We start from the raw sequence: 20,748 nt of genomic DNA, 5'->3' as shown, positions 1-20,748 counted from the left end.
AAAGAAAAATAGACAAACGCTCACATTATACCCCATGACATAAAATCCTTAGCGTGCACAGCTTGTCCAAATCCACGCCACCTAATTCAGCTCTGCCAAGTACCACGCATTTGGCACAAGACTAACGCATTTCAGTGTGGTGATCCACATCACCGGACTGAAATGCAAAATCACGCATAAAAGGCATTACGCCTCCTCGGGTAACAGTGCTGCTAATCAATGCTGGTGTAGTATTATTTCCATGTGGCCACCATCTGTTTTCTGGTGCTTTCCTTGTCTCCTATGTGTGATGCAGTAAATTACGTAATGCAGTACAGCTAGCTGTATGGTGGCCCTGTAATGAATGTCCCTTTTCTATGCTCATAACATTTTGCCGTATTTCCGTAGTGTGTCCATAAAGTTAGGTCTCGTGAGGATTTGTTGTAGACGCGCACGCATCATGCACCGGCAGACGTACGATGTCAGCTGCATCAGTACCCAATAGCTCACCCACTGCACAAATATAAAAACACAAGGTATAGGGCCTGCTCCAAAATAGCCACAAACCTGATAGACCTATTATTTGTTTGTTCTCACTTTTTAGCTTTCCTCATTCCTCTTTCCATGTAAGAAGTGCATACCAAACTGAAACAAACCCAGAACAATCTTCTAAATAGTTGGACTAAAGATTCAACAGAGGGAGGTAGTTTAAGGATGGTACTGAAAACAGATTTTGTGTTAATCCAAAATGCTAGAAAATTGGAAATAGCTGTGAAAAAAATGCCCTTTTTGTATGGTTACCCCCATTTTGCCTGAAATGTAATGTGGGTTATAAGACTCTCCACACTGTGGCATTTCACTTCAGTGCCCAGTGTATGTGCTTTGACCCTCACAACATATTGATATTGGCTATGCCCTGATTGGTTTATTTAGCTTTTCTATATCTTAATGGTTATAGTATAACATGTGGGAATATACCTATGGCATTGGAAGTTGAATGTCACCTGTAGACTGCAGCACATCTTGTGCATATTTTTAGGCCTACTGCAGTTGCCAGACTGCTGCAGTATAAAACCTGCAACAAGACCTAATAAAATAACCTTTTGTGAGAAGTAAAAACCTCTCTTTGAATTATGTAAGCATTGTAGCCCACAAGGAAGGGTGCATATTATTTATAAGCGGGACATGTAGAAAATTAATTTTACCATGTCTTAAAAGTTACACAGCCCCAAAAATATTTTCACTGTTGCAGGTCTAGCTGTACTATGTAGAAAACCATAGTAAAGTTCAAAATACTAATACTGCTATATCTAGAATGGAACAAGCTACACAAAAATTAAACAACTATTTTAAAAGTTATTAAAAATCCAATGGTGGTCAGTTTTTTGAGAAATAGGAAAAATAACTTTTAGATTGTTTCCCTTTACCTGCCTTAACTGCTAGAAGTCTAATTGGCATAAGCCAAAGCCTGTGCTCAAGCCTGGGAAAAGGTACAACATAGGTGTGCAATGCCTCCAAGAAACAAGCAGTAGGCTGACCTGAGCTCAACAGAATGTGCCAGGTGGCTGCTGTGGGCATCATGGTAACACCCAAGTGTCAAATCCAGTTACAGATCTTTTGAGCCACATGCAATATTTTGGGCACAGTGGACAGGGAGAGAACAAAATGTCAAGACAATTCCTGTGTATCTCGTTTTGTTGCTGAAAGAATCAGCTTATGCCCTACCAGAGTTTTGTCTCTGGGTTTGTTGTGGGTACGGTGCCTGCCTCAAACTGAATTTTAGTGTTAGATATGGAGGAGCACTTTGATTACCATAGTGAACTCCCCACTCACACCTCCACCTCAGAGCCACATTTAGTATAGTCTAAGACACCATTCAAGGATATCGACTGCAAATGATATCCTTCTGGCAGTTCCACTGCATCAGATTAAGTTTCAGGTTTGTCCCGCACAGAGGAGAATTTTTCCTCGGAAAAATGACAAAGTCCTTTTTCAGATTGGAACTTTTTTGATCTTCTCTTCTTCCAGGCTCTAGTAGGGACAATCTGCTTGTTATATCTGACACGCTTTCCATCGTGCTTGGCCACAAATTGCACCTAGGTCCCGGTCTACCGTGAACATTGGTTCTTTGCTCTATTTGACTCTATTTTCACTTAGATCATTGAAAATTCATATCTCTGTTATTGGATTTTTGTCATTTTGCTTATTAATATTACTTTGCTATTTTTATAAATTGGAGTGAGGGGGTTTATCTTTTTGTTTTTTGGACTTTATAACTGTTTTTGTATTTCTAAAAAGCTTTGAACATTTTCTCTAATTTGTGCCTATCTGCCCTGTACTATAGGTACCAGAGACTGAGCTCAAGATTACATTACTGAAACCTTTGACTAGACCTAACAAGTTAGTGACTTCATTACTTGTGGTGGACTACCATGCCCCCGATTAATAATTCACTTTCTCACACTGCTGAGCTTTCATAGTGTGTGGTGTAAACACTCTTGCCCCAGATTGCACAAAGTGTGGGAGGGGAAAGCAGGCTCAATATTCTGTAATATACTGAATGTTCAGGGAAAGGAGGCTCTCAACCTGAGAGTATTTTGCAAAATGAGCCTAGCAGTGCCCCTTTACATTACAGTATCATAACTTAAAAGCAGTACGATTCCAACCCTAAACTTCTTAATACTAGAATACAATATTAACACATTTTTATTATTATTCAATTAATTGTAGCCAGTTTACAAACCTTTAAAGGATAAAAGGCTGAGTTAGCCCAGCTAGCGAATCAAACTCATGAAAGAACTTGCAAAACTTTAGGTGGCTCAAGAAAGGTCAATACAGGTATTTTCTGATTAAAACTGACATAGATTTTTTCCCACTAAAAGTTCTTAAATTGTTGTTACTTTATACCTGTTTCACTATATCCACCCCCCTTTTATCTGTTTCTCCTTGTTGTTCTCTCACTCAGTCTTCACACTTTTTTCCCATTAAGTTCACCCTCTCCCAACATATTCTTAGATTATTTGTGACCCTTTTCTCTTACTTCACTTACCATGTTTCACTTCCCACCTTACTAATTGAGTGTAAAAAGTGCAAGTTGGGCACCCGACTCAACACAGGCAGCAGCAAGTGATTTAGGGTCCTGTTCTGCTTTCAATACCAAAGAAAGCAGAGACCCTTATGTCAGGTACTATCCAATGATGCCTAGGGCACAGGAGCTCATATATTTGCATGACATTGCTGCTAATATGAGCCGATATCCTCAAGGAATGGTCGGGTATTCGGATTATCCCCATTAAAAATGTTACTAAATGGAACAAAAAAGTACATTTTCTATCTTCATTCTTCAAATATATGATCATCAGTGTTGCACAACAGCAAGCAATGTGTGTAGGGCAAGCTGAATGAATGAAAGTGCTGCAAGACCTTGATAACCGCAGACTGTGTGCTACACAAATGTCAACAACGTAACATCATTTATGTGCCAATCAGGAAATACATGCACTCTACAGAAGCACAGAGTGTATTGTGTGTTCCACTGGGCCAAATAATTTCTTCTTTGCCATATTGTAATTCAGGAAGAAATCCTGAAAAAAAAGTGTTTGTGCTTGTCCATAAGAAAGCGGTGGAGTGACAAGTGGTTCTCATTTTTTATGAATCAGTGATCTGTTTTGCAGATCATAGGCACAGAGTAGCACTGCCCTCCCACAATATTAATGGACAACGCTAAAACTGGAAATGGTATTAAAAGCTGGGTCTCCATACATAAAATTGGACAAATTCTGGGAGAAGGTTTAAAGCTCATTTAGGCTTTCCCTATCAGACGTGTTTAATTTATAACAAAATAAGTGCAGTAAACAGGCTGATTCCTCGGAGCCCACAGCCAGTGCTGCTGAATGCTGAATACCAATGATACTTCATGAAGATTCCACCACAACACCCTTTGTTTCTCTGTCTCACTCTTGCAGGTCCTTGTTCATTCCTGGCCTGTCCCTTTGGCAGTGTTGCCAATCTTTCTGATGCTGCTCTATGCTCTTTACCTTCTTATTTCTTCTTGGTTAAATTCTGATAATGAAACATAAGCTTCACGGCCCAAAACTGAGTGCTTTATGTCACTGCATAAATTAGGCACTGCCTAACAGTGGATGTATTTAAAGTGTCTGCCAGTTCAAGAATGCAGTTCTTCGTGACAGTAGAATTATGTTAATTGGCTAGCTTGAAAAACTTCCTAGTAGGTTAAATCCAATGTACCATTAGGAAAGGGTTAGGGGATAATACAGACCATAGCTGGATTCTGTGAAACAGAAATAGGCCAAATGTAGTAGGAAAATAGTGAGGAACTACTTCAAAGAATTTTACTTGCAGCTTTACCTGGTCTGGGTGTGGGAAGCAGTTACTGGGTCACATCACTTACTCCATGGTGGTCTCCAGTCCTGCCTGCATGTATTGAAGAGTGACAGTCATTCCAACTCAAGTCTCAGATATATGAACTCAACCACAAGCAGGAAGGGCAACCTGAGGTTTCAGCTGCCCCTTCTTTGGGCGGTGGTGGTCAGGCTTTGTGAGTTGCCTGACTATAGGCCCTTGGGTATCTCCTGCTATGCTGTTGGCCTTGGTGGCTAAAAGCAGAGAATGTAAACCTGTGTCTATCACTGTGGATTGCACATGGTGTAATTAGGGTGCAGAGCACAGAGACTCTGGTCAGGGACGATAGTAGCTGTCAGCACCTGCACCCACAAATGGGTAACATTGGCATCTCTGCAGATGGGGGACACTGGCTTAAACAAGCTTCAAGATTGAGTCAGGAGACACTGGTAGGTGGTAGTGCATGTTACATCAGTGCAACTGAAAGCTTACTGCATTAGCTGCAGCATCACCGTCCTCTCACTGAACAACAAATTGCAGTTGCTGCAGGAGCATAAAGGAATCTGATGATACCCAAACAGTGAATGTATGTGCACAGCTTCATCTTGGGCATGAGCATGGAGCATTGGCAGCCTTTCTACTGATGATAGATAACTATCTGTAGAGGGGAGTTGGGGCTTGTCCAGGCAGGCACTTGCTTTGCACTCAGTGTCCATCTCCCACTCTTGTCAATTTTCTTTCCTGTCTAAAGGGAGCTTCCCGCCTACCTGCGCCCCTAGCTGACTTGACAAGCATACCATCGTACTATGACCTGGCAACTCAGCAGCCTCCAGCAGCTGAAGGCAGAGTCAGACTGGGAACTAAAAAAATCCCCAGTAAAAATTCTTATACCAGCCGTAAATTGCACAGAGCAAGTGAATCCAATGCCGTCTGGAGTATTTGGGAGATCACCTCTAATCAATGGCGGCTGGTGATTTTTTTAAAAAGTGTTTGGAGGTAAATACCAACTCATAATTGGACTGACTGAGTGTAAGCAAGCCTGAATTCCACTGGAGTACATGACGATGTTCTTCCACTCAGAAAGGTTAGAAAACATTAGGCCAATGGAGTTTTCACAACACTATTCTCAAATACATGGCAAAAACACGACAGGTTCTGATGGAGGACTCCTGAAATATTTCACTACTTTCCTAGTGTGACAAAGAAGGCTGACCTATCCAAGTGATATACCAGGTGCACCCACTCCAAATTTTTTCAAGGTATTGTTGATAAAGTGGTGTTTGTTTCAGCACACTTTCTCTAAGATTTAAAATGCCACACATAATACAGACAGTTCAGTAAAAGGACGTTCACATGGCAACATTCTTCCCTTCTGCATTTTTACATCGTGACACTTTGCCTCCCTGCCCCTTCTAGGTAGATTCTAAGTCATAAGTTATAAGTGGAATTCTCCTTTGAAAGTGCATAGTAAGGAAATACTAACATACACAAATCTGTCAATGTCAAGCAAAAGAAAGCAGAGCTGCAGACAGCAGTACTGATTATCCCACAAATATGTGTTTATGTCTGTCTGTCTGTGTGTGTGTGTTTTTGTGTACACACAGACACTTATTCATTTTGTGACAAAACATCACGTTTACAATTCATAACAATTCAGGAATTTTGCTAACACAAGTTTATAGTTTTAAAATAATAAACATAATCCTCCAAAACGTAAGCTGATCACTTTCTTCAAACAAAATAATTTTGACCTGATAGACAAGGTTTTTTATTTTTAGTAAATGCATGGCGGGTGCTCTACTATCAGTTTGCAGTTTTCATCCAGTATCCACATGTACTTCGGCCATAAAACGAAAGTGCCAGCATCCCAAGCCAAGGATACACACTAAATACTAAGAACTACCAACAATATATCGCCCAAACAAGGGTGGGCAGAGAGCACATCGCCCTCACATGCATTCATGTTTTAATGAGGATGCTTTTCTCTCACAGTAAAAATAATGTTGGTACAGCTGCCATTTTGACACCTCTATGTGCTGTACATAAGGATTGTTAGTGTAACTCAGTGACCGAACTCAGAGGGAAGGTTGACATGGTACGCTAAGAGAATAACAAATGACTTGGAGGCTTTAAACACATGTACGGGTGAGCGTGAAACTGACTACGATAAACCAAGCAATTAAAGGTGTATTTTGTTTAAAAGAACCATGACTTGTCGGAAAACACATTTTCTATTATGAAACAGGAACAATCAAAAGTTCTGAAAAATGTCACAGTGAATACAAACTATATTAAACAGACATGTCTGTCGAAGAAAGGACCTACAGGTCGTCTGAACAGAGATAATCTTCCCTTACTTGCAATCCCCTTACCCCATTCGACCGAGACCTGTGTTTCACCTTTCAACAATAAAAAGAAACTAACTCACGGTCTCGTTGCTTGTCAAAAACTTGGTGGCTGAGGAAGTGCTTCTGCATCTGGAGAGTTCTTTCCAATAATTATCATTCACTATGGGCCAACCTGTGCACAAGGCACACAGCAGAACACTGCGCCCTCGCCATATGCTGGTATGCCAGCTCCCCACATTTACAGAGGCCCACTCAAGAGGGGTGTGCACAACACTTTCACTTTCCCAGCGCCAGCAGGCATGTTAGACATGCGTAGTCGAGCCAGCTCAAGGCATCCAGAAAAGGTAATCATGTTTTTAAAACACTGCAGTGGACGGTGAGCCAGCTTCAACATTTGAATTGCGTCTTTAGATAACTTGTGGGGGGAAGGGGGAGGCAGGGAAGCTGAAACCACCAGCCTCCATGTCTTCGGAATACCAGGTAAAATACTGATTTTCAAGTCAGTCAGCACAGTCCTGTTCTTTAAATAACTGAAAATGTAACCTGTTTTTTAAGGGTGCCACAATCGCATTAAGAGGTCCCCAGCCCTTGTAGGCCCTCCTAACACTGACACCCCCAAGCCACCCCCCACCCCCTTATCCCCCACACGGCGCTGGCCTCCTCCCTTCTCAAAGGAATAGTGACCTGAGGAGAATGCACTCTCTTAGGGCCCCCACCCCCATCTTCTTTCCGGGCCTGGCTTGTGGCTTTGACTGAAGAGGAACAATGTAACATGTTACTTTGTTTCTCTTCAGTCCTACCTCAGCAGCGCGAGGAGCCCAGGGCAGGCTGCAGACTGCTGCAGCTGCATTTGAGAGTGAGACACACAGCTTCTACCAAAGAGCTGAGGGGGCCCCCTTTCATCCACTTAAAACTGGGGCCCCCAGCACTGCGGGGGCTTCAGGGGTGTTTGTTACGCCCCTGAGCTTCTACCAAAAAGCTGAGGGGGCCCCTCCTTCATCCACTGACTACTGAGCCCCCCCGCACCGCGGGGGCTGCGGGGGTGTTTGTTACGCCCCTGCTTCCACAGAGATATGGCTCCACCCAACCCAGAACTGGGCCTGTACTAAGGCTGGAGTAATCTGGCATTTATGCATTAGATACCATAGCAGATACCATGAAGGGGCCCTGTTTTAAATAGGAGATCCAGAACTATATAAAGAGCAATACTTGTGAACCAAATCAAAAACAATGTGAAGCCATCACTGGAAGATCTAGAACAGACCTGGAATACAATAATATCACCCTGAAGAACACTAGGATCACCTGCAGAAATACACAAAATGCAAGCTTTAATTATTACAAATATATAATCACATCCTATTAGAATATAAAGGCAACTAATCAAATCTAGGGGTTAATTGGAGATTTTTTGTACAGACCAAATGGTTTGTTCAAGGCACAAGATTTGTTGGTAAATGAGAGATGCAAGTGGCCAGGTGCATAATAAGCTGAGAACAAGATAACCATGCACTATGAGTTACAGGTAAAGCTTTATGGGTGAAAAAAGATAGCTGGCCAACAGTTAAGGAAGAATAGTGCACCAGCTTAATAGACATGACAATCCGAAAATAACCTAAAAAGTTCATATACACTCCAGAGTAACAGAAGACAATTATTCCACTAAAGTATTACGCTTCAGTACTTGAGGTCCTTGAAAATGGCAAAAAGTTCACTGTATAGTCGTCGAAACTAAGGCCATATTTCACTGTACAGGAAGGAACACAAGCTCGTAAGTTGTCTAATGCCTATAATGGGAGAATACATTGTGACGTTTGCCCCGTTCTATACCAGGGATGGACTTCACTGTGGCACGACGACCTGGCACAGGCCATGCCAACCCATGTGGACTGTTTAACAATCTTCCATGTAAGCAATGCAAATTACAGTGGATTTGGTTTCCTTCCTGTGCATCCACCCACCTCAAGCTTCAGTTTACGTTTGCAGAAATTCACATTCCTTTGTGATTTCAAAGTGTTTTTGTGTGATATTATGGAATGCTGACCTTTGCTGTGAAAGTCTGCAATGCCTCTGTCCCATGTTATGCACTAATATAGCATGTCTTTGTCTTCCCAGGCCAGCCGTATTACTGTAGCCCTGGGATGGCTCATGTCCCAGATAAAACAATAGTACCATGACTTCTACTGATGCTATGTAATTAGACATGTGAGCATTCCCACTTAAGAATACATGACTATTTTGCCTTCAGAGTAGTCAAATGAAAAATGTTTTTCAACACTTTTTTCCTGTATTGTTCCCTACCTTATTGATGTTCTATAATTTTTTTATAAATGCAATTGGATTTATATTTGGACACCTGGCATAGTTTGTATTGTATCTCTGTGTAGCATGCTCTAAGTAAGTAAGGAATCTATGTTCCTTTAAAATCAGATAAAACAACCAGCATAGTACAAGATAGTCTGATGTTATTAATAGGAGTCAGCTATTGAAATTGAGATGCAGGATGATTCAATTACACAGTTTAAAAGAAGGTCAGTCATCTTAGAGACTCACTGACCTCCACCAGCTGTGCTGCAGAAACCATGTCTCATCTCAGCCAGATAAATGCTTTTTGAATATTAAATTGAGTATTGATTTGTATTGAGTAAATGTAATCAAACCAATACTAGATCATGCGGCTACTGGTCTGATAACACCACACAAGAAGTTATACTTAATCTACCCATTTGTCGCTCCATTCCACGGGGAACTGTATGTGTGGGACCTAGCGCCAGTCAGGAGCATTATGCTCAATATGTCCTTTTGGGCGTGGCAGCGGGGGGGGGTGGGATGTAGCATGCTTGTATCCGGGGGAGAGCTTCATCACATATGAACAGGCGTGTGGGATTTCGGACTGGGAAAGGGACAACACCTACAATACGCCGGACTGTCCAATCTACTCAAAGAGATATGGCCCACACATCCCTCGATTCCACAACACAATCAGACCGTAGACATAATACTCACATGCGGAGCCGGCAGGCACCTCATATTACGTTTATACAAGGCCATGAAAGCAATCACAAATCACCCTCCCAAGGGCATTCGCCACAAGAAAAGCAGACCTAGATGTGCCTCTGAGTCACAGGGATTGGAAAACGGTGGGCGCTCTCACGCACACAGTCTCTTGCAATGCCCGGTTCGGGCTCCTCCATTATAATTATGCACATCGTACATACATGACCCCAGAGAGACTACATCACATGGCCCCGGATAGAGCCAATTCCTGCCCTAGGTGCCATAAGGAAGGGGCCAATTTCCTATATATGGCATGGGAGTGGCCCCCTGAGGTGGACTCTTTTGGACAGAAGTAATAGAGAGGGTCAGAGGAAACGTTAGTCGTCGGATACAATTGACACCAATCCACTGCTTACTGGGGTAATACGCAAACCCAAAAAACAAAGCAAGATGGGGTATAAACTTCAGCAACTATTATTGGTACTAGCACAATGTAGAATTGCGATTGTTTTGATGGGGGTGCAGGTGCCCAAGGTCATGGCTTGGCCGAGATTTGTTCATGAGTGAACACTAGCCGGTGAGGTATACATGAAAAGGGGTTGCAGAGACGGGAATGGGGATGATCTAAGGGCATGGAGGGAACTCTGCCACAGCCTATTGATCGAGGAGCCAAAGAAAAGCTCATGAAGTTAATCTGAGGGGAGTGCATGCAAGCCTCCTGATGGGGACAGGGATTAGATGGTCAGCACAAGTGGGAGGGATTCCCCTGGGATTGTTCATGAAAGGTCCAATGGCCGGGATTGTAATTAATGTGTATGTCTATCTACAACTCCTGAATGCTTACTTCAAAGTGCATATCTGTATCAAGTTTTATTCAAAATTAATAAAGTTTATGAAAAAAGAAAAATTTAAATCTACCCATTTGTCACTTCTTATAGATAGATATTGCACGCCTGAGACAGCAAATTGAATAGGTGAAACATTCACTCCCACGTTTGGATGTAGAGACCACTTTTATACCACCTGCAACCTCAATATTACAAAGAAACCACAAAAATAACAAAAAGATATAGAGAGGGACTGAGCTAGGAATATAGCATACCTATCACCAAGTTCACTTAAATGCTTCACTCAGGTACTGTCTCCTCTGCAAGTTGGCCTCTTGGGATAAGGCGGTCAGATGCAAGTGGAAAGACTTTGAAGTGGACTGGGCTGAAACAGTGAAAGATGTGTGGATTTGCAGTGCAGCAGCTATCTATTTAGTCACAATGATTTTCTGGATTAGCAATAAATGTGGACAAATCACACACATTCTTCTTGAGGAGCAACCCTCAGACTCTGACAGTTACCTTCGGAGACGAGATGCTTCAGGTTACTCCTAGTACTTCTAAATACTTAGGGGTCCAGATATAGAGAGGTGCCCAAGATCTGCTGGCCTGAAACCTTAAAAATGCAATTTCCTCCATGCGCTTGCGGATATCATTCTGGACATGCCTTCCACTTTCTGTGGCCAGACGCCTCGCAATATCAATAATGGTCATTCTCCTGCGATTATTATATATCTCACCAATTTACCAGCAGTCGTCCCAACAACTTACTTCAAATCGCTGAGCACATCCTAACAGAACTGATCTTGGGTAACGGATGTAGATGGGTAGGACTAGCAAAGCTACAGTAATTGTCGGAAACTGGGGGAATTAGCAATACCTCTGACACAGTTAAAGGATAGGTGGGGACACGATCTGGGAAGGGAACTGCAGGACAAAGAATGGAACGCCATCTTAGCATTTCTGAAGAAGGTCTGACATAATTCCAGATTTAAACTCATCCAATATATGATGTTACACAGAGCCTACCTCACACCACACAGGCTACATGTTATGTTCCCTGAGGTGTCCTCATCATGTCCCAGATGCAGCGAACAAGATGCAATCCTGTTACATATGCTATGGAGCTGCCCCACCATTACATCCTACTGGGAACAAGTAACAACCACGCTAAGGGGGTTGCAGGGGAAGATATCAGGAATACAGAAGAAAGCTGCTTACTGTGGCTATATCTCACCCCAAGAGTCACAAGGTACAAGCAAGATTTGCAGATTTGGTATTCCTTCTCGCGAACCGCTTAATAACAAAAAGGTGGAAATCTGCATCGCCTCTAGGTATCTCAACTTGGCGAGAAGATGTTCTACAATGGGGGAAGCAGAAAGCACGGCGCTCCGTAGAGAAGAGTATAGGGGATTAAGAAAAGCACTGATAGCGTTGGATTGGGACACCCTACTAGAAGCATTCAAGACCCTGGATCTACTGAATATCTAAGCATTTACACTATTGCCCTTGAATTAGTCATATGTACGAGTGGCTACTAGGAAAGCTTCATTAACCCCTTCAACGCTGATGACGAGCTCAGCTCGTCCTGAAGTACACTTCTCGTACGCTCATGACGAGCTGAGCTCGTCATGGACCTCGGGATTTTCTAATCTTCAGCGCACAGCGGGAAAATGCGCCGCACCGATGGTGATAATTGCCATCATATCCTAATGCTGCAAAACTGGCAATAAATGTATACATACACGTTCCTTCCCCATTGATTCTTTTTCTACACACTAGTGGTACCAGCCCAATACTTCTATAGGCTATACTGTGTCAAAGACACTGCCTTGTTTGACTCTATTAGGAGGATGTAGACAGTATCACTGAGATTACCCATGTCCCGATCTAGAAAACAGGTAGATACCAGTGAAAGCTGTGGGTGGGGAGAGTTTATAGTTCTTTCCATTGAAGGTTACCTATGTTGTACACATAAGTGAACACATGGCCAACCTTGTGACGAACCATTCCAGGGTCTTACTTATTGGGGATTTTGAACTACTGGGTTAATGACGATCATGGTGGACTACAGGCAACAGAACAATCTGAATTGCTCTACAATCTGAACTTGACTCAGCTTCTATCGTCCCCATCCCATATAAAAGGACATACACTGGACCAAATCTGGTCCCACAATCTGACAATATCGACCTTGATATCTCCCTGTATATGGTCAGATTACCATCTGATTGATTTTACTATCAGTTTCAGCGACAGGCAGAAACCTCCTAAGGCAGGGGGAGGACTAAAAAGGAAGTGGAGAACTCTTGATAAACAAGAGTTTATTCACACCCTCGCTGGCTCTCTTCCCACCCTTAACTCAAACGTCGGCGCTATGGAAACTACTATGGCGGACTGGCTGAGATCGGCTAGTAACAGACATGACCCTTTGATTCCATTTTCTCGCACTAGATATCAAGATGCTCATAAATGGTATACCTCAGAATTGAAGGTACAAAAATTAAAGCTTCGACAATTTTAAAGGAAATGGAGGCACTGCCATAATATTCAAGACAGACATCAGTTTTTGCTGGCTCGCATAGAGTATAAAAAGGCTATATTGACTGCTAAAGCAGCCCATCTCTCAGCAAAAATACTCAATGCGAACAATAGCACCAAGGACATTTTTAAAATTGTTAGTGAAATCAGCAGTGATCCTTAGAAACCCTGTCACTATGACTAATTTCTCTGTCTTATGCCCCAAAACCTTGTCTGATTTATTAATCCGGGTTTCCCTAATGACTGTTGTCCCCCCGCTATCATCAAAGACATATTTACAGCACTGCCACACAGCATTCTCCCCTTTTTGAATGCATCTCTCACTAAAGGGGTGATACCGTCTGCCTTCAAGGTTGCCACAATAGTTCCCCTTCTGATAAAGCCTGGGGCAGATCCTTTAACCCCCTCTAACTATCGCCCCATTTCCCTTCTCCCTTGTCTGTCTAAGATTTTGGAGGCACATGTGGCCAGATGTCTATCTAATTTTGTTGAACAAACAGAACATCTGGAGCCAAACCAAGCGGGCTCTCGGCCAGCCCATTCAACTGAGGCAGTAGTTCTTGCCGTCCTGGATACTCTAAGAGTTAATTCAGATAGGGGAATCCCTCAGGCATTGGTGCTTTTGGATTTGTCGGCAGCGTCCGACAGGGTCGACCATAACATCCTGTTGAACCGTGTCGAACAAGCAGCATCCAAGGTCCTGCCTACAATTGGCTTAAGTCATTTCTCACTGGCAGAACGCAAGCAGTGCGACTGGGCACTTTGACTGCCCCTACGGTGACCACCTCTTGGGGTGTAACACAGGGTTCGTCCCTGTCGCCATTATTGTTTAACCTCTATCTGAGGTCCCTGCTCTATTCTTTAAAAGCTCGGAAGGTAACCATTTTGAATTATGCAGACGACCTCCAGATGATTTCCCCCCAAAACGCCCCTAATGCTGATGTGGAATTTCAAACCACCATGCTCCACATTCAACATTGAATGGACAGTAACTATTTGAAACTCAACCCAGGCAAGATGGAATTGGTGTTGCCTGGGAAGAGTAAGGACTGCTGGGGTCCACACTTCTGGCCTAGCGAACTGGGTCCCCCCCTACTCCGTCCTCGTCTGTAAAAAGCTTAGGGGTAGGAATTAATGCGACCTCTCACTTAGAGGACAGGTAGGTGCGGTGATCTCCACTAGTCTCTATCAGCTTCGTAAAATTAGGAAAATCTCTCATTTGCTGACCCACTCAGCTCTAATCCAAGTGGTGATAGCGCTGGTTCTTTCACACCTGGATTTTGCAAACTCCCTTTATATTGGTCTGCCTCAGTACCTACTAAAACGTCTGCAAATGGTTCAGAACCAGGCGGCCAGACTAATATACAAACAGCCAAAATGGCATTCTGCCAGGTCCCTGTTGATCAAGCTCACTGGCTTCCTGTGGAGCAACGTGCGGCATTCAAGACTGGGTGCCTAGCTTTTAAAGCACTGCATGCCAACAGTCCAAAATTTATCACAGCCATGATCAAAAACATGTCTCCCGGCGCAATTTGCGCTCATCCTATCTGAATCTTCTATACTTGGCACCTACTCTCTGGAATTCTCTTCCGGTAACAATGAGAAGCTGTGACAAACTACAAGCTTTAGAAAGGCACTAAAAACCTTACTGTTTGGGCTAGCCTACTAATCGGGTGTGTCGTAACAACTTAAGCAGGAGTAGCGCCATGAAACCTTTGGGTGACCGTGCGCTTTATAAGTAAATGATAACATTAACATAAGCACCATACAGCACGGATATTATTTACAGTATTGACTATAAGACGGGTATTATTTTGTATCCAATGTTGTGCAAGATAAATATGTGCGGCGGTCTCTGAGGTCCGACAATAAGTATAGAACTGCACCAATGCTCCATATTGCATGTGGTGGGGAAAAAATGAATAAAGTTTGTACAAAAAAAAATACTTAGTCACAGTGATGCCCTCAGCCAGTTTAATTTCAAATTCGATGTGATGTTGCTTTTTTTCCAGTGAATGTCTGCGGTGGGGGAGTTTAATGTGAGCTACAGTCTTAGAACCTAACCCAAATATAGCATCACTTTCAGCTTTATTTTTTTGATCTTATTCTATACTGGACCAACTGCCAACATTTCGCGTGCAGATGGGGTTGATGCCTTCATCTGTGCAGGGACAAGCTGCAAGACCTGATTAAAGGCCATGCTTTGCGCCCAAACCCCCATGGATGCCAACCCCCACCGCAGACAGACTTTGGCCATATTAGCCCCATCTGGGGTCTTTTCCTGTAATTAATTTTTCTTCAAGTTCCACTGTATGGTCCCAGGTAAAGCTGGGGCTGAGGAGCATTTTTTGATTTTTGGTACATAACTGTCCAGATATCACTAACTTTTCCAGGGGGTTAATCCCCGTCGTAACCACGCTGAGCAATTCTTTAAATGCAAATTACTTGAAAGAACTCGACAGATTTACACCAAATTTCTGAGAAAAAATTCTAATTTTCTAACCAATTTTGTCTCTTGTATTCTGTATCGGAGTTTTCCCTAGAAATTAACATGGTGTCCCTCTTATTTATTGACTCCTGCTTGAGAGATCAGTGTAAAAATGTCCATAAAGGAGCCAAAGTGAGTGAACTCTTTTTTTTGAAGGTTCATGCAGAATTGTCCAAAAGTCACATCTAACTATACGTACACTGGCACCAGCAGCGCCAATGTAGCATATATTTCACTTAAAAGACACTGTTTGTAGTCTATTGATGCACCTTCTTTGGTACAGTCACCCTTGTTATTAGAATTCACACACATCTCTACAAGTTACTTTTTTTAAGTATAAATATCTTACTAATAAGTTTTTGTGCCTTTTGAGGCGCTCCTTTATTTAAATGCAAATAAGTTGATCCGTTTCTAATTATATGTACTGTAATTGATGATCTAATAAATCAAATTTTCCCAGCCAGTGGGGGATTGGGTTTTTTGTAAGTTGTTATGAAAATGTTTGAGGGCAGTATTTCCTTCATCGTTCAAGTTTGTCATTTTCTCTTGTCAAAGTTGAAGATCACTTGTATTAGAAATCTGAAGCATATTTGTGGTTCGCCCTGACAAGGGGACTGGGAACCAGTTTCTCATGTGCATGTTCTTGGTGGATGTATGATAATACAATGAATACCATTACCACGTGTGCCATTACAACGCAAGTGACATTACCACGCATTGCAAAAACAATGCAATGTTTTACCACCTTATACCTTTCCCACGCAAAAGTAAGTATTTTACATGCACGTATATCTCCCTTCTATGTATATAAAAAGGGGATATATTTACCTGCATAGTACATACATTTTCGTGGTAAAGGCATATGTAGTGTAGGCATACACTGTAGTGTAATTCCTATATTCCCAATAGGCTCTGCGCATTGGAATAACATATACTATAGTTTAGACGTAGGACTGAGGTCGACTAGGTCTCTATCGTATATATTAAACTTAATTGTGAGTGCCAGCTAGCTCAGAGGTCACTAGAAACTTTCTCGAATAAACAAGAAGGGATTAGTTTCTGACAACCGCATAAACATGACAACTTTGTTTCCCAAGAATAAGAAATCAATCTCTAGAGTCGCGGAAACAATAGATAACTATTTTACTCAGTCAATCGTGCATGCTTCGTTTCACCAGAGGTGCTGAGAAAATAGAGAGACGGGCGTTTTCAATAAAAGGTATTTATTGAACAGTCTTTTTTCTCAAGCAGAAGAAATGTACTGCTACAATCGTAATACTGGTTATAAAGTACAGGGCATACAATACGAAAAGTATTATAAAGTTGTACTGTAAAAGCATGATATGGTTTCTAAGCCATAAGTTGCCTAAAACGTATAAAATACAAACAGTAATAAAATAATGACTAAAAGTACTCAACTGGTGTTTCTAAAATACGCCTACCCCGGTGTACCTAACCTAAGTCTAGTACAAGGGAAGAAGTAGGTGAGGTGTAGCTTAACCACATCCGCGCTAGTGGAATTCTCCTTCTATGCTGGTATTTACTAAATCCCATGCTTTATGACGAGCTGGGCTCGTCATCAGTGTGCGAGGAGGCTACACCATGACGAGCCCAGCTCGTCATGAGCCTGGTAGGGGTTAAGTTTAGTATTTTTCTGCCAAGGGTCTATCCAAGAATTCTCGCATGGTCTAATCAGCTCTATACCTTGGTTTTAGAATGAAGGAGGTCTTGTGTCTCTCTCTCAGGACTCTATTTCCCAGCAACCCGCAAGGGTAGCCTGGAAACACTGGAGCTGGATTTCTCGGCAGGAGAAAAGACAGCGTCTCTCAGTGCGTCAGCTGGAGGGTCGGCTTCCTTCGGCACTTGTTGCTGCAGGGCGTCGGGCAAGTAGTTAGTCGATCTGCTCCAAACCACTGTGTGTTTGTCTGGGCAAATGTCGGCATATTTATACTTTGAAGGTGTCAAGTTTGACGTATGATTGGACTTAATAACGTCACTCAAAGACTCAGTTCTTTGAAAACTCCATGATTTCCTAGATAAATTAGTATTCAGGCGAGGGGAAGTCCCTAGCTGCTGAAGGCGGGTTTTTCAAAGAAATCGTTGTTGATTCTTGGAACTTAGTGGAAGTAGCCATGCCGTATTTGGGCTGTATAGGCTCAGTCCAAATATTGTAATGATTTCTATGCCTATATAAGGATCGTGTAATTTATACCTTTATAAGGGCATGAATCGGGAAAATTACACTAGGGTCCTAGATTCATTTACAACACGTGGTAAAACGGAAAGGTAGGTACAAACCCTATCTTTGTATATACGCACACACAAAGATAAGGTTTGTACCTACCTTTTATATTATAATTATATATATATATATATATATATACACATACAAACACTCACATGTGTATATATATATTTATCAATAAATATATATTTAAATATGGATATATTTTTATAACTCCACTTTAACACCCAGAAACCCCTCAACCTAAACTCTAAAATTACCCTCACCACCAGTAGCGGCTCCTTCGCTAAGGCAGAGGAGCGTTGCCGCACTGACAAAAGGAAAAAAAATTATAATAACTATCATTATTATCATTTTAGTTTTCCTATTTCATCAGTGGTTTTCTGGTCGTGGCGGGGCTGGGCAGAGCAAGGGGAGGAATGGTTTACACTCCTTTAGTTCCGAAGTGCGCACGACTGCTTGGCCAGCCATTTTGGGCCGGCCAAACAGTCCTGCACACTTTGCATCTTCCCCACCAGTCTGCATTACATAGCCTGGTGAGGAACATGCAAAGCCTCCAATTTCCCGTCTGTGCGCTGAACCATGGTGCTCAGACCAATCACAAAGCTGCATTGCAGAGTTGTGATTGGTTCTGGGCAGTTTGGGAGCGCAGGTGCATCCTGCTGCCAGCTGGGACTGGAGGAAGAGAAGGAAGATGACGGAGAACGGACAAGAGGCAGCGGCAACCCGTTACAGGTAAGTGTTTGTAGTTTTTTTCTCTTTTCTTCGTCTTTCCCACCCGCCCCACCACCCGGGTCCGGTAGCAGCTGCTACTGCTCCCCACCCAAAAACCCATATCCACTTTAAACCCAACAAATACCCTTCCCACCCTAAACCTAAAAATACATTTGCACCCCAAAAACCCATACCCACCTAAAAGATCATACCCACTTAAACCCTCAAATTCCATTGCCACCCATAAACACATACGCACTTGTAACCCCCAAAATACCCTTCCCAACCAAAATCCTAAACCCTTAAATTACCCTTCCCACCTACAAACTCAAACTCATCCAAAACCCTAAAATTACCCGAGCCTCCCAAAAACCCATACCACCATAAATATTAAAAGTACTCTTGCAAAAACCCATACCCTTCCTAAACATTAAAAATAGACATTAGAAGAATAGCATTAGAAGACTGATAACTCCATGGACCCAACTGTGGCAAACTGTTTTCAAATTACTCAAAGGAGTCACTAGCCTTAGACATGAAGAGATGCTCCCCTTTAAAAAGATAGTCAAATGCTGACCTCATATGAGGGTTGTAGGAAAGTGTGTTTCTGTTGCAGGTACCTCCCCCATTCCCCCCCCCCTTTTTGCCAGATTTCTGATGCTCTGACTTGATGTGCCCTGGGTCCCTGCCAATCAGGTTTCCAGGGCCTGTGTTGTTTCCCAAAACTGTACATTTGTACCCACAATTGGTACCTCTATGGCCACATGTAAGTACCTTGTAAACTGTACCATGTGTACCAAGGGCACTGTGACCAGGGAAGGCCTCTAAGGGCTGCACACCTATTGTGCCACTCTTAGAGGTCCTATACCTTAATACACACACACAAACTGCCATTGCAGGCTGCGTGTTTTGTGCAGGGAAAAGTGAAGAGTCGACATGGCACACACACCTGTGTTCCATGTCTGCAACCCATTGCCTATGGTCTAAATAAGTCACCCCTCTAGCTGGGTGCACTATACCAATGGTGAGGGTACAGTTGCATGAGAACTGTAACCCTACAGTGGCTAAGTCCATTCTTAGACACTGTAAGTGCAGTAATGCCATATAGAGTATATATTCTGGAATGTTGTCATTATAAACGCCAAAGCACCATAATAGCTTTACTGAATTCAAACTTCTCAGCATAGTAAACCCACACTGATGCCAGTGTGGGCTTTATTACACAATGCACTCAGAGGGCATCTTAGAGATGCCCCCTGAAAAACAACCAGCCTCTGGACACCAGCCTGCCACCGTGAGACAAGTTTCTGGACCCTTGGGTTGTGGGCCTTCACTCCCTAGGCCCAGAAAAAAGCCTTTCCTGGGCGGAGGTGTTCACACCTCCCCAAGTCAGGCAGAACTATCTGTGGCAGGGGAGCTTCAAAGGCTTTGCCGCTTTTGTAACATGACCCCCAGCCTCTTCTGCTATCAGTAGCACAGGCCCCATTCCTGTCTCATTCCCTTTTCGGCGGAAAGAAAGTGGGAAAAATTTGAAGTAGTGTGGCTCACTGGTTAGAGGCGGCAGACCAGAGGACAGAGGACGGCCCGGGACCAGGGTTCGATTCCCGGCGCGGCAGGTTTCTGGACCAGGGTCAGCGGACTCGATAATTCTCTCGCCTCGGTGCCCACTCTGATCAGCGATCACACTCGGCAACTCTGGGCATTAGCTTCCCTCATCTTCACTAACGGCCCCACCAGACCGCCGGGGATGCCTGGTCTCACCCTGGAGATACCCATTAAGGGACCATCTCTCAGGGAAGCCAGGAAGGGTTTCGCAGCGGTCGAAGCGCCTTGGGACCCTCCGGGTAAGTAGTGCGCTATATAAATGCCTATACATTACATTACATTACAGAACAGCCCAGAAGGTATGCCCAACTCTGCCAACCCCACCCCTCAGGTGGGGCAAGCGAGGTGAAGCCCAATCTTCAGTGCCTGCCATCTTGCAGATGGTAGGCATTCTCCAATGAAAACTAGGGATTGTGCCCACTTCCCCATGTGGGATAAGCACACCAAGCGTGTAGTCACCCTTAGGTCAGTAGCCCATTGGCTACTACCTCAAGACCCCTAAAACGCCCCCCTAAGTACACCATATTTAGGGGGTATCCCTGAACCCAGAAGGCAGATTCCTGCAACCCCCGAAAAATAAGGATGGAAAAAGTCACACAGCAGAGGAGAAAACAGAGGAACTGACTTGGCGGCAGCCTTTCT

General features: G+C 43.2%; 1 protein-coding gene across 1 annotated transcript in view; it reads right to left on the bottom strand.

Moving 5' to 3' along the window:
• The window catches only part of MSH3 (mutS homolog 3), a 2,089,876-nt gene that overhangs the window by 963,643 nt on the left and 1,105,485 nt on the right, over positions 1–20,748 (bottom strand). The window lies entirely within an intron of this gene.

The sequence above is a fragment of the Lissotriton vulgaris genome, chromosome 3_1, assembly GCF_964263255.1.
Source record: "Lissotriton vulgaris chromosome 3_1, aLisVul1.2, whole genome shotgun sequence".
In the NCBI taxonomy this organism is placed as follows: Eukaryota; Metazoa; Chordata; class Amphibia; order Caudata; family Salamandridae; genus Lissotriton; species Lissotriton vulgaris.
The sequence above is the reverse complement of the archived record's forward strand: the minus strand, read 5'-3'. Positions and strand labels throughout refer to the sequence as shown.